The following is an 11,876-nucleotide window of genomic DNA, read 5'->3' as shown; positions in this document are numbered from 1 at the left end:
GGCATCTTACACTTACAATTGGAACCATAGCTTATTTTGAGTAATCTATTCTCAAATTTGGTCATGTATTTAAGATGGCCTCAAGATCATTTCTGGGAGAAGCATATCTATCTTAACATGTTGATATCTAAGTTATATGTGCTTCATTATATGTATTTCATGCCAATATGTACTTGTATATGCTTTTTCTTGCTTAATTTTTATTATTTTTGGGGTATGTATTATGTTACCATGGACGAGTAATCGGTTACAAGGCATCAATGGAAAAAATTATTAAAAATCCAGCCAATGTCATACAGAATGTTTGAGTAATCGATTGCTCATTCAAGGTAATCGGTTACACTCTGCCCTATTTAAGGCAAAATTAGATTTTTTTTTTTTAAACTTCATTTTCCCTCATTCCAACCATGGTAACCCCCCATAACTTCAAAAAACTTCCTTTCTAAACCCTTTTGCTTGATTTTTGTGGTGTTTCATACTTCATTTTCACTCCTAAACATATTCCTACCATCATTTTTGTGTTTAGAGTTCTAAATCAAAAACCCCAAATCTCAAATTCTTCAAAACCTAAGTGTTTTAAAACTTAACAACATGGCCTCATCCTCTAGAACCAAGAAGCAAAGAACCAATGTAACTCAAGGAAGGCAACAAAACCTTAATGAAGTTAACACATTGGATTTAGCTCATCTTTTGGCAAACGAGGATCAATACAAAACCATCAAGGAGCACTTCATGCAACGACCCAGTTTTCATCTGAAGTATGGTATGTTAAGCTCTTTTGAAAATAATAATTTCATTTTCCCAACCCTTTTTGAACAACAAAAACTCTCAAAATTTTGCGAAATGTATTGTTCTTACTATCCGGAACTTGTATGGGTGGTTTACTGTAATCTAAGTTTTAAGAAGAATAAAATCTTCTCTTATGTTAAAAGAAAAGAGATTGGCATAGACTTCAAAACTCTGAGTTCACTTTGAAGTAATATACCATACATAGGAACAATAGTAGAGTCTAGTATTGAATGTATCTTAGAAGGGTTCAACAAAATCGATTTCTACTACTCTATGTGTAGAAACTCCAAATGGGAAATCGATATGCATAAGCGAAGGTCTTTAGTGATTCTGTGCGAAACTGAAATTTTTTGTTTGTCGGTAACTTAAACCTGGAGCACCATTTGATTCATTACATGTTAAGCTACATCTTAAGCTATGAAACATAATGTAACAATTAATTGGACATTAATGATAATGAGACAAATATGGACCTCTAGAAGTGACTATGGACCATTGCCTTATGCCATTCTCATAACTCCTATACTTGGATATTCTGGCGTTTCATTTGCTGGAGAATCTAAAATCATACCCGATACTCGCGATAAGGTTGACGTGGATATAATCCACAAAATGGGTTTCTTTCGAGATACAAATGACATGATCTACAAGCATCGCGGTGATCAAATGACTGCAAATCAAGTAAATCCTTCTACTGACCGTCCTACACATCCCTCATTTCATGATGAATTATCTTCTTCTGACTCCACTCATAACAATCAAATGATTATGGACGAGATGTTCTCGCTTAAGGGCTACATCACTACACATATAAATGCTCTCGATACAACGAATCATTAAGTTCAAGAATAGCTTAAACGCTTATCAAATCAGTTGGACTATATGGACCTGGATTCTCAGAAAGCTGATCCAGATCATCAAGAGTAGTGGTCTAGCCATCTAGGATTTTACTTAAGTATTTTGTTGTTGTTGTTGTTATTTCAAAACTCATGCTATTGTTATTTTCACTTGTTTGGTTGTATACTATTTCAGAATGTCTTGCTATGTGTTCTATAAACTATTTCTTATGTATGAATTACGTTCTCTGAATTTCTTTATAAATGTTATGTTATGACATGTTAATTATTCTCTAACATTTGATATTATTCAAAATTTATATCTTGAAAAATTATGACACTGCCTTATAAATAAGTCAATATATCTTGTTACCCTTTCCTATATATATGTATATTGTGCTGGAGAAAACTAGATTTTTTCTTTTTGATGAAGTCAGAAGGGGGATAAAAGTTGGAGTTATATTTTTCTATCAAATCTATTCAGACACTTACAATAAATCAAAGGGAAGTATACAAGATAGGGGGAGCATATTCGAACATACAACAAAGTTATATCATCTACATATGTTGATCCTCAGAAAAATTCAACTCTCCATTTTGCAAAAGATATTGGTTTAACATCATCGAAAAGGGGGAGATTGTGAAGATGATTTTGTTCCTGACCTTGGCATGGTTTTGATGAAGACACCAAAATCATAAAAGAAGAAAAGGGAGAAGACCATGAACACAGAAAATTCAAGCTTCAAGATGTTTATAGATTAAGTCTTCATATAGGTACTTCTATCCTTACACTCACTATAATATTTAGTAACAATGCTCAAAGAAATCAAAATCATTTTTAAAGAATTGGATATATCTAAAATTTAAAGTCAAAATTTTTAATAAATGAGTTACTTGACCTGAGTAACAGGTTATCAGAACTAGGTAACATGTTACCTGAACTATGAAGCAATTGGTAACAGGTTACTAGAACTACGTAACAGGTTACCTGACTGATAAAACAGTTACAAAGCAAAACTAACTGATGTAACCGATTAATCAAGTGTATTAATAGATTACCACATTGGATAGAACATTTGGGTAATGGATTACCACATCATGACAATCGATTACACATAGTTATTGAAACCAGATTTTTAAATTCAAATGAACAACTTTCAACCAAAGTGAATAGGTTTCATTCCAATCGTGTCTCCTCTTCATGGAAGGATATCTTGGCTGATTTGAAGCCTATTTAGAGGCATTGTGACATCCAAATTAAATACACACAATATATACAATCACACAAAAACTTTCATAACATAGTAAATAAAATTCTACATATTTTGTTAGCAACATTGTTCCTAAACTTTCAGATTTTATGAAGTTGCTTCCAAAGTGCATTTGTTCTAAACTTTGAAAAGATTAAGAACATTTTATACTTAGTATTTATATTATTTGATTAAGGATTGCAAGTTATAGAATTGTCAAAACTTGTAAAAGCAACCCTGCCATTGTTATATTCTTCATCTTGGTTGTAAATTTTTCTGTGAAGAAGATCTTGCTCTCGACCTTGGCACGATTTTGAATAAGACACCAACATCAGATAAAGAAGAAAAGGAGGAATACATATGAAAGCAAAGAAGATAAAGCTTCAAGGAATTTAGAGTCTAAGTCTATAGGTACTTCTATCCTTATACTCCATACTATACAATTAGTAGAAATGCTCAAAAATATTTTAAAACTACAAGTATAAATTAAAATAATTCCCTCACTTGGTTTAGACTTACACTTATTGATTTAAAAAATGTTTGCAAAGATGATGTTACACAAATTTAAATCCATTTGCATAAAATTTCAAGTTATGACATTATGTGATTTTTTCACAATAACTTTAGCATATATCTCATTTTTCTCAATAAAAGCTTAAGTCAAGAAATGCTTAGCATTTTTTAGTCATGTAATCCTGCCACAATTTTTTTATTTAGCAACTTCGATTTCGGTTTAAAAATTTTTTTGAGTTTATGGACAATCAAATTACTTTTTTAAATAACTATACAATCTTATATACACTATTAACTTTCTTTAAAAAATTAATATGCATTAAACATGATCGCTTGTCCTCAAGCCAATCGAAATATTGGTTTTATGGAGATGTTTGATGCATATGAAATTTTCTAAAGACTAACATATTACTTCTAAACACAAACTTAATTAAACACAAAACATAACATAGACTACAAACATATTAGCAACCTAAAACAACTTAAAACATAGTAGCAAAAAACATAGTACCAAATATTAAAAATGCAAAATAAAGATAATTAACTTGGAAATTCATGTAAGGAAAAAGAGAAAACTAGAAAGAGCTTTCTCAATCTTCATCTTCCTCCTCAGTTGTGTCTTGCGATCTTCGTTCGGGCCACTTAGTACTTGCCACAAATTCCTCATAGGATCCTTCTTTGAAGTTGGATCTTTTTCCAAAGATGTTATGCAAGCTCTTGTAATCCCCTTTGATTCCTCGATAGCATGTCTTTTGTTATACGTTGTGCATTTGTTGCTCTTGTATTATGGCGTCTATCTTGGAAGTCATTGTCTTCCCATGAGTAATTTGTTGATTTTGGCCAAACTTCCATAAAAACTCCTAAGCTCAGCCCGAGCTTGTGACATACATTTCTCTTTGCAGTAAGTGCTTACATATGATGCATTGATTTTAGTCTTCAAGGTCGTGACCTTCTTGTAAGGTCTAGGTACAAGTTGATACTTTCAAAGTTGAATGAACAATTAAGGCAGAATCATTGAAAGAACACCCCTAATGATGCAATCATGAATAGCTTCAGAGATGACTGCAGCAATGTCAATAGAGTCTTCATCATATATAGAACTCATGAGCTTTTCCTTGGGGATTGGAAAATCCGAGACATGTGAGGAAGTCCATATGTTGGATAGCACCAAAATGACCCACATTTGTGAAATTTGGGTGGTACAAAATATGAATATTGGCCCACTTTGATTGTGCTCTAAGGCTTCCAAACATAAGCTTTTTCTGACATAGGTTTCGTCACGTCCTTCACCTTCCCTCATACAGGTAGCACTTAACTTTAATTGATAGGTGCACAAGTCATGATCATTTATTGATGATGGGTTCCACGGGTTGCCCAAGTAGTCATTTATCATGTACTTGTCATAAAGAACTTGGGTCCCATTCACCCATGTATGTTGATTCATCATTGCCTCACTTGAAACATCCAAAGAGAACATATTTTTGGGTTGAGCAAGTTTTTGGATAATCATGGTTTTTCTAGAAAATCAAGTTAGGTTCAAGTAAAAAGAGAGCATTTTCTAAAAATTTCTCAATGAAGCCCTTCACTCTATTTTTTTCCATAATATTCTTTTCCAACCTCATAGTTTTTGAACCTTGGATTCTTTTTGGCTTTTCTTTGTATTTCTCAATCTCTTTTTGTTTTCCACTTTCTTTTACAACTTTGTTTTGTTTTTGTAAAGAGATTGACAAAAAAAATTCTTTCTTTTTAAGAAGCCAAGTCCCCCAACCCCCCCCCCCCCAACTTGATTCTACCAACCATCCTTTAAAAATTAATGCTCTCTTTTAGAACATTGTTTTCATTTTGGGTATTCATGGGATAATTTGAAAAATGTTTTACCTTGTTTGGCTAAAATAGGCTTACAAAAGGATAATCCTAATTTTTTGTTAGACTGATAAGTGCAAAAAGTATACACTTTTCACCATCATTTTATGGCACTTATCCTATGCAAATTGTAGAAAACCAACTTAAATTAACACTTTTTACGTGAATTTTGCATGATTGAATAAATTAGTTCTTGATTAATTCTTGTCCAAGTTTTCTTTGAGTTTTGTAGGAAATTGTATATTAAAGAATAAATTCAAAGATGGACAAGAATTCAAGCCAAAATTCAAGACAAAAGCTCAAAATGAATTGCTAAAAGTAATCAAGTTAAAGCATGGCATGCTATGTGCTTAATTTGGTCACTTAGCCTTGAAGGAATGTAGCTTACTTCGTCTTGAAGAAACCTAAGTTAAGGTAGGCCAAGCAACTTGAAAAAATCAAATGCTAACCTTAACTTAAAGAAAACAGCCCAAAAGTGCCAAGCAACCAAGAAAAATCAAGTAACAAACCAAAGAAAAAAAGGTTGCTTCACCATTAAGAAATCAAGCACAAAGCTATCCAGCCACACATCAAGCACCAGGCCAGGTCAGGCAAGCACCAGGCCAGGTCAGCTAAGCACATGACCAGGTCAACTAAGCACCAGGCCAGGACAGCCAGGTCCACGCCCAGCTGGGACCAGGTCAGCTGAGCTGCTTAAGCAGGTAGCTGAGCATGGAACCAAGTCAGCTGAGCGTGGCACCAGGTCAGCTGAGCTGCTCAAGCAGGAAGCTGAGCATGGCACCAGTTGAGCTGAGCGTCTGGTCCACTAGAAAATGATTGCTAGGTCAACTCATGGAACATCCTACTTTTTCTTTGCTTCAAGGCCACGAACATGACCTCATGGATGACATAAGGCTATGACAAGAAGGAGGAGGTGTCACCACGCATGTAACCTAGCCCACCATAGGGGTCAAGTAGGGGCCAAAGTGGGTCTTCATAGGGGCCAATGGTTAGCAACTTAGCAGCCAAACAGGGCAGCTGAGCACCCAACACCTTGGCATATATAAAGGCATGAAATTCTCAATTCTAAGACATTGTACATTCTTTCTAAATTATTCCCAGTATATTTTCCTTTCATTTGAGGTAGGTTTTAGGCTAGTTTTAGAGTAGTTTTTCATGTAATTCAAGAGGAGAACAGAGAAGGCAAATGAGATGCAAAAATCCATTTTGTGATCTCATTCGGAACTTAAAGCATCCAATACTTGGATGGATGGCTATTGCTCCTACAACTTTCATTTGGATTATGGTATGCTTGTATTTCTTTCTTCATTATAATTTCATTTGAATTTTAATCATTCAAGTTGGTGCTTTGATTAATTTTACTTGTTTCAGAAATTCTTAATGCTCTTTTTAGATTGATCACCTACAAATTGATTTCAAACACTTAACAAATAAACTAAGAAGTAGTTGTACTACTTAGTTTATTTTCTAAGTTAAGCATACTTTTCTTAAGATCTTATATTCATTACTACTTCAATTTTAGAGTAGCCAAGATTAGGGTGCGACAACCTAATCTCTTTGTGGATATAATATTATTCAGTAATAAATGTAAGTGATTATTATTCTACCATTTTAGAACATACACTAAAAGGAGGATTTTAGAACTTGGTGTTTGGAGTTAATCAAAGTAAAACATAAGAACTTGTCTAAGTAGTTCAAATTCATAAGAAGTTGAGAAATATTTTCCTTATTCAAAATGATCCTGTCTCCTCAAGAATTTGTTAATATGTAGTTTATTTTTCTTGTTAAATTGTTTATGTGTAAAACAACAAAAAACCATCAAAATATTTTTCACATTATTTTTGCTTTGACATATTCATATGATTCATTCTATTAGGCAATTCCTTGTGGTTTGACATAATCCTATACTATACTATAATTGAATCTTGAAAGAGGTGTAAATTGTAAAATAGTAAAGTGTTATCAATAAATTTATTTGTTGAAAACACCTTTGAATATACAAAAGTGATGAAGCTAACGTAATAACTTTTATTTATTGTTGTTTACATTCCACCATTTATTAATTCTTTAATACCAACCTTCCTTAAGGAAGTTGTTTGGTTTGTTAATAAAAGGAACCCGAAAGGGAGTAAATAAATAAAGGTCACTTAAATTTATTATTCTTTTGTTCTTTATTTATTTATTTATTTGTTTCTAACAACTAACTATTCATCAGTTATGTACATTAGAATACCATTAAATCGGTGTTGGAATTTATTCCACAAAACCGAGATGGTATTCAAAGATATTTAATAATTATGTAATAGGGGATTTCTTCGATACCAATGTATTGGCATTGGAATTTATTCTAACAAAGCCAGGATGGGGCAAAGAAGGAATAACTTATTCACATGATTATTAGAAGTAAGTTGTAACTGGAATATTCTTGAAACCATTATATCGGCGTTGGAATTTATTTCAACAAAGCCGAGATGGAAAACAAAGAATAGAACCGAGTTCACTTACTTAATCAGATAAAAATAAAACACACCGAAATGAGAAAGGGAAAACCCAAACCTTCCTTCCTCAAAATATACTTTCAACAAATTGGCGCCGCTGCCGGGGAATTGCTTTAATAATAGAACATTTCTTATTTATATGTCATTTATCAAATAATTGTGCATAGCATTTTCTTTCTCTTTTGTATAAATTTATTTTTCCTTTTGTACATCTTTATTTTTATGTTTTGTACATTTGGAAAAATTAAAAACTCAAAAAGAAAAAAATTAATTAGTGGAGTGAAAACCCACTAGTTAAGAAACCTTTTAATGTTGTTATAAATATTTTAGGAAATGTGGAGGTACCCCTCATCAAATTTTTCAAAAGAACAACATAAAAGGGATTGAAATAAACAATGATTAGTGGCTGGACTTTTTCTTCAAGAAGAGAAGCCCTTGAATCCTTAAAGGTTAAGTATTCACCATGTGCTTTTTGATGTAATACTTTATCTTGTGATACTTTAACCAAACATCTCCATCAACATGCCTTAGTAAATGATTTTGAAATGGTCAAATTAATTTTTTAAAACTAAGAGCATGCTTGTTACATTTGTGCCAAAAATGAATTTTTCCAAACTTGAGAACTTCTAAAAAGTGTTTTATTTGGTTCACCATTTAACAAAATAAATTCATGAAATTCTGAATGGATTTATTTATGAATGTTTGGTGTGATAAAATGTGTTTTTAAGTTCCATAAATTATGTTTGGACTTCCATTTTATCACTTGGATTTGAAATATGATTAAAAAAAATTCTAAACATCAATTTTCATGAAAAAGCATGTTGTTTGGTTGGAATTCTCTCAATCAAATTTAATTCATGAACTTAGTGTCTTAGGAAATTATAAATTCATGTGAATTGTTAGACTAACATCAAAGAAAAAGAAAATTGCAAGTTTGGAATGATTTATAGGAAAACAAGTCCAAACAAACACACAAAAATGAGGAGTTGATGGCACCACTATCTAGGAGAGAATAGTGAAAACAAGGAGAATGAAATTTTGTGTTCTCCTAAAAATGGTGGTTAGTTGTAATTTTATTTTTCATTATTTCAAAATATTATACAAACTTCCTAAAAAAATTAACTTCAGGACAATACAAGTACTTAAGTTGGGGGAAGTGTGTACAACATTTTGAAAGAATGAAATTTTGCTATATTTTAAAACTTTATGTTGTTTCTGTTGTATTTTTTTTAGTGTGTTTATTTTTATTTTTAGTGTGTTTACTTGTTAAAATTATTATTTTTAGTGTGTTTATTTTTTCTTTTTTAATATTTACTTAAAAAGTGAATTTGTTGAAACTAAACAAAGTAAATAAACACAAACTTGGCTTAAACATTTTTCAAGATCAATGACTTTGTAAATTACAAGCTTTGATGAGCAACATGAGATGAAAAATTGAAAATTTTGTGAATAATTCATAATGTTATAACTTGGATAAAATGCAAACTTTTTGGAAAATCATTTATCATGACCTTGTGAATTTGTTTAAAAATCAAAGAGTTGTACATAAACCAACCTTGTGAGGGAGTGTAAGCCCAACACAATAATTAGTGAGCTTAGTGAGAAACTTTTTGGTTTTGCACAATTGATTTTGGTTGAATCTTTCTTTACTTGGTTGCACACAATTTGATAGGATATAATCAAGGCAAGTTCTTTCAATTAGAATGAGTCACTTGACCAAAAATGACCAACCAAAAATAGAAATATCATTTGTTAACCCCTTTGAGCCTTAAAATAAAATTTTATTCTCAAAATCAACTCTTGAGACTAATATGGAAAAACAAAAATAATCTCCTATACTTTTCTAAGTAAAAAGAGAGCAATTTTCAAAAGGAAGGTTGATGGAAGAAATTAAGTTGGGGGGAATGGTTGGCCATGTAACAAAGTATTCAAGGAAAAACTCTCAATCTCTTTACAAATCAAAAATTAAAGAAAAAGATCCAAAATAAAAAAGGAGTGAAAAGAGATTGACAAAATTCAAGAGAATTTCCACAAAAAGGTCAAGAAAAAGAATGAGGGAAGGAAAAATGGAAAAAAGTTGAAAGGAGTATATGTTTTTAATGAAAAATTAATTTTTGCACTCTTTTAACTTTGAAAGTATCTTTGAATATCTTGAAAAACCAATTTCCTTTGATAGCCAAGCCTCATTACAACCTAAATAAGACCTTAGTGATTCTTGAAAATTTTGTGCAATCAAAGTAAGTGTTAAGATGAAAAACAAACTTAAATTCTTGCAAATCAAACAAGCTGAGTTTTGAGTGAAACACTTATCCCATTTGGTTCCATTCTTGAACCGTGTATGAAATGCATCTCTTTGATTGATAACATTATTAATAATTGAATTGATAAATGAGTTTTTTAAAAGATGTGTTCAATTCTTAGTTTGAAGCATTATGAGTCAAAGTCATATAATCATAAACACATCTCATGGAACTTAAAAGGAATCATGCATAATTTTTGATCTTGTACAAACCTAATTTTTCCAAAGCCAAATGGTTGTTATTTTACCTTTTGTTTGGGGACAAACAAAGTTTTAAGTTGGGGGAAGTTTCATAAGTGCTAAAAGTATACACTTTTCACCATCATTTTATGGTACTTATCCTATGCAAATTGTAGAAAACCAACTTAAATTAACACTTTTTAGGTGAATTTTGCATGATTGAATAAATTAGTTCTTTATTAATTCTTGTCCAAGTTTTCTTTGAGTTTTGTAGGAAAATGAATATTAAAGAATAAATTCAAAGATGGACAAGAATTCAAGCCGAAATTCAAGACAAGAGCTCAAAATGAATTGCTAAAAGTAATCAAGTTAAAGCATGGCATGCTATGTGCTTAATTTGGTTACATAGCCTTGACGAAAGGTCGCTTACTTCGTCTTGAAGAAACCTAAGTTAAGGTAGGCCAAGCAACTTGCAAAAATCAAATGCTTACCTTAACTTTAAATGTTTACCTTAACTTAAAGAAAACAGCCCGAAAGTGCCAAGCAACCAACAAAAATCAAGTAACAAACCAAAGAAAAAAAGGTTGCTTTACCATGAAGAAATCAAGCACAAAGTTGTCCAGCCACGCACCAAGCACCAGTCCAGGTAGCTAAGCACATTACCAGGTCAGCTAAGCACCAAGCCAGGACAGCTAGGTCCACGCCTAGCTGGGACCAAGTCAGCTGAGCATGGAACCAGGTCAGCTGAGCTGCTAAAGTAGGCAGCTGAACATGGGACCAGGTCAGCTGAGCTGCTCGAGCAAGCAGCTGAGCGTGGCACCAGGTGAGCTGAGCGCCTAGCCCACTAGAAAAATGATTGCTAGGTCAACTCATGGAACATCCTACTTTTTCTTTGCTTGAAGGCCAAGAACATGACCTCATGGATGACATAAGGCTATGACAAGAAGGAGGAGGTGTCACCATGCATGTAACCAAGCCCACCATAAGGGTTAAGTAGGGGCCAAAGTGGCTATTCATAAGGGCCAATGGTCAGCAGCTTAGCTGCCAAACAGGGCAGCTGAGCGCCCAACACCTTGGCCTATCTAAAGGCATGAAATTCTCGATTCTAAGACATTGTACATTCTTTCTAAATTCTTCCTAGTATATTTTCCTTTCATTTTAGGTAGTTTTTTGGCTAGCTTTAGCGTAGTTTTTCATGTAATTCAAGAGGAGAATGGGGAAGGCAAATGAGATGCAAAAATCCATTTTGTAATCTCATTCGGAACTTAAAGCATCCAATCCTTGGATGGATAGCTAATGCTCCTACAACTTTCATTTGGATTATGGTATGTTTGTATTTCTTTCTTCATTATAATTTCATTTGAATTTTAATCATTCTAGTTGGTGCTTTGATTAATTATACTTGTTTGAGAAATTCTTAATGCTCTTTTTAGATTGATCACCTAAAAATTGATTTCAGGTCATAAGATTACTTGTCTCAAACACTTAACAAATAAACTAAGAAGTAGTTGTACTACTTAGTTTAGTTGTCAAGTTAAGCATACTTTTCTTAAGATCTTATATTCATTACTACTTCAATATTAGAGTAGCCAAGATTAAGGTATGACAACCTAGTCTCTTTGTGAACGTAATATTGTTTAGTAATAAA

Source organism: Lupinus angustifolius, chromosome LG17, assembly GCF_001865875.1.
Source record: "Lupinus angustifolius cultivar Tanjil chromosome LG17, LupAngTanjil_v1.0, whole genome shotgun sequence".
Classification (NCBI taxonomy): Eukaryota; Viridiplantae; Streptophyta; class Magnoliopsida; order Fabales; family Fabaceae; genus Lupinus; species Lupinus angustifolius.
This window is presented reverse-complemented; position numbering follows the sequence as displayed.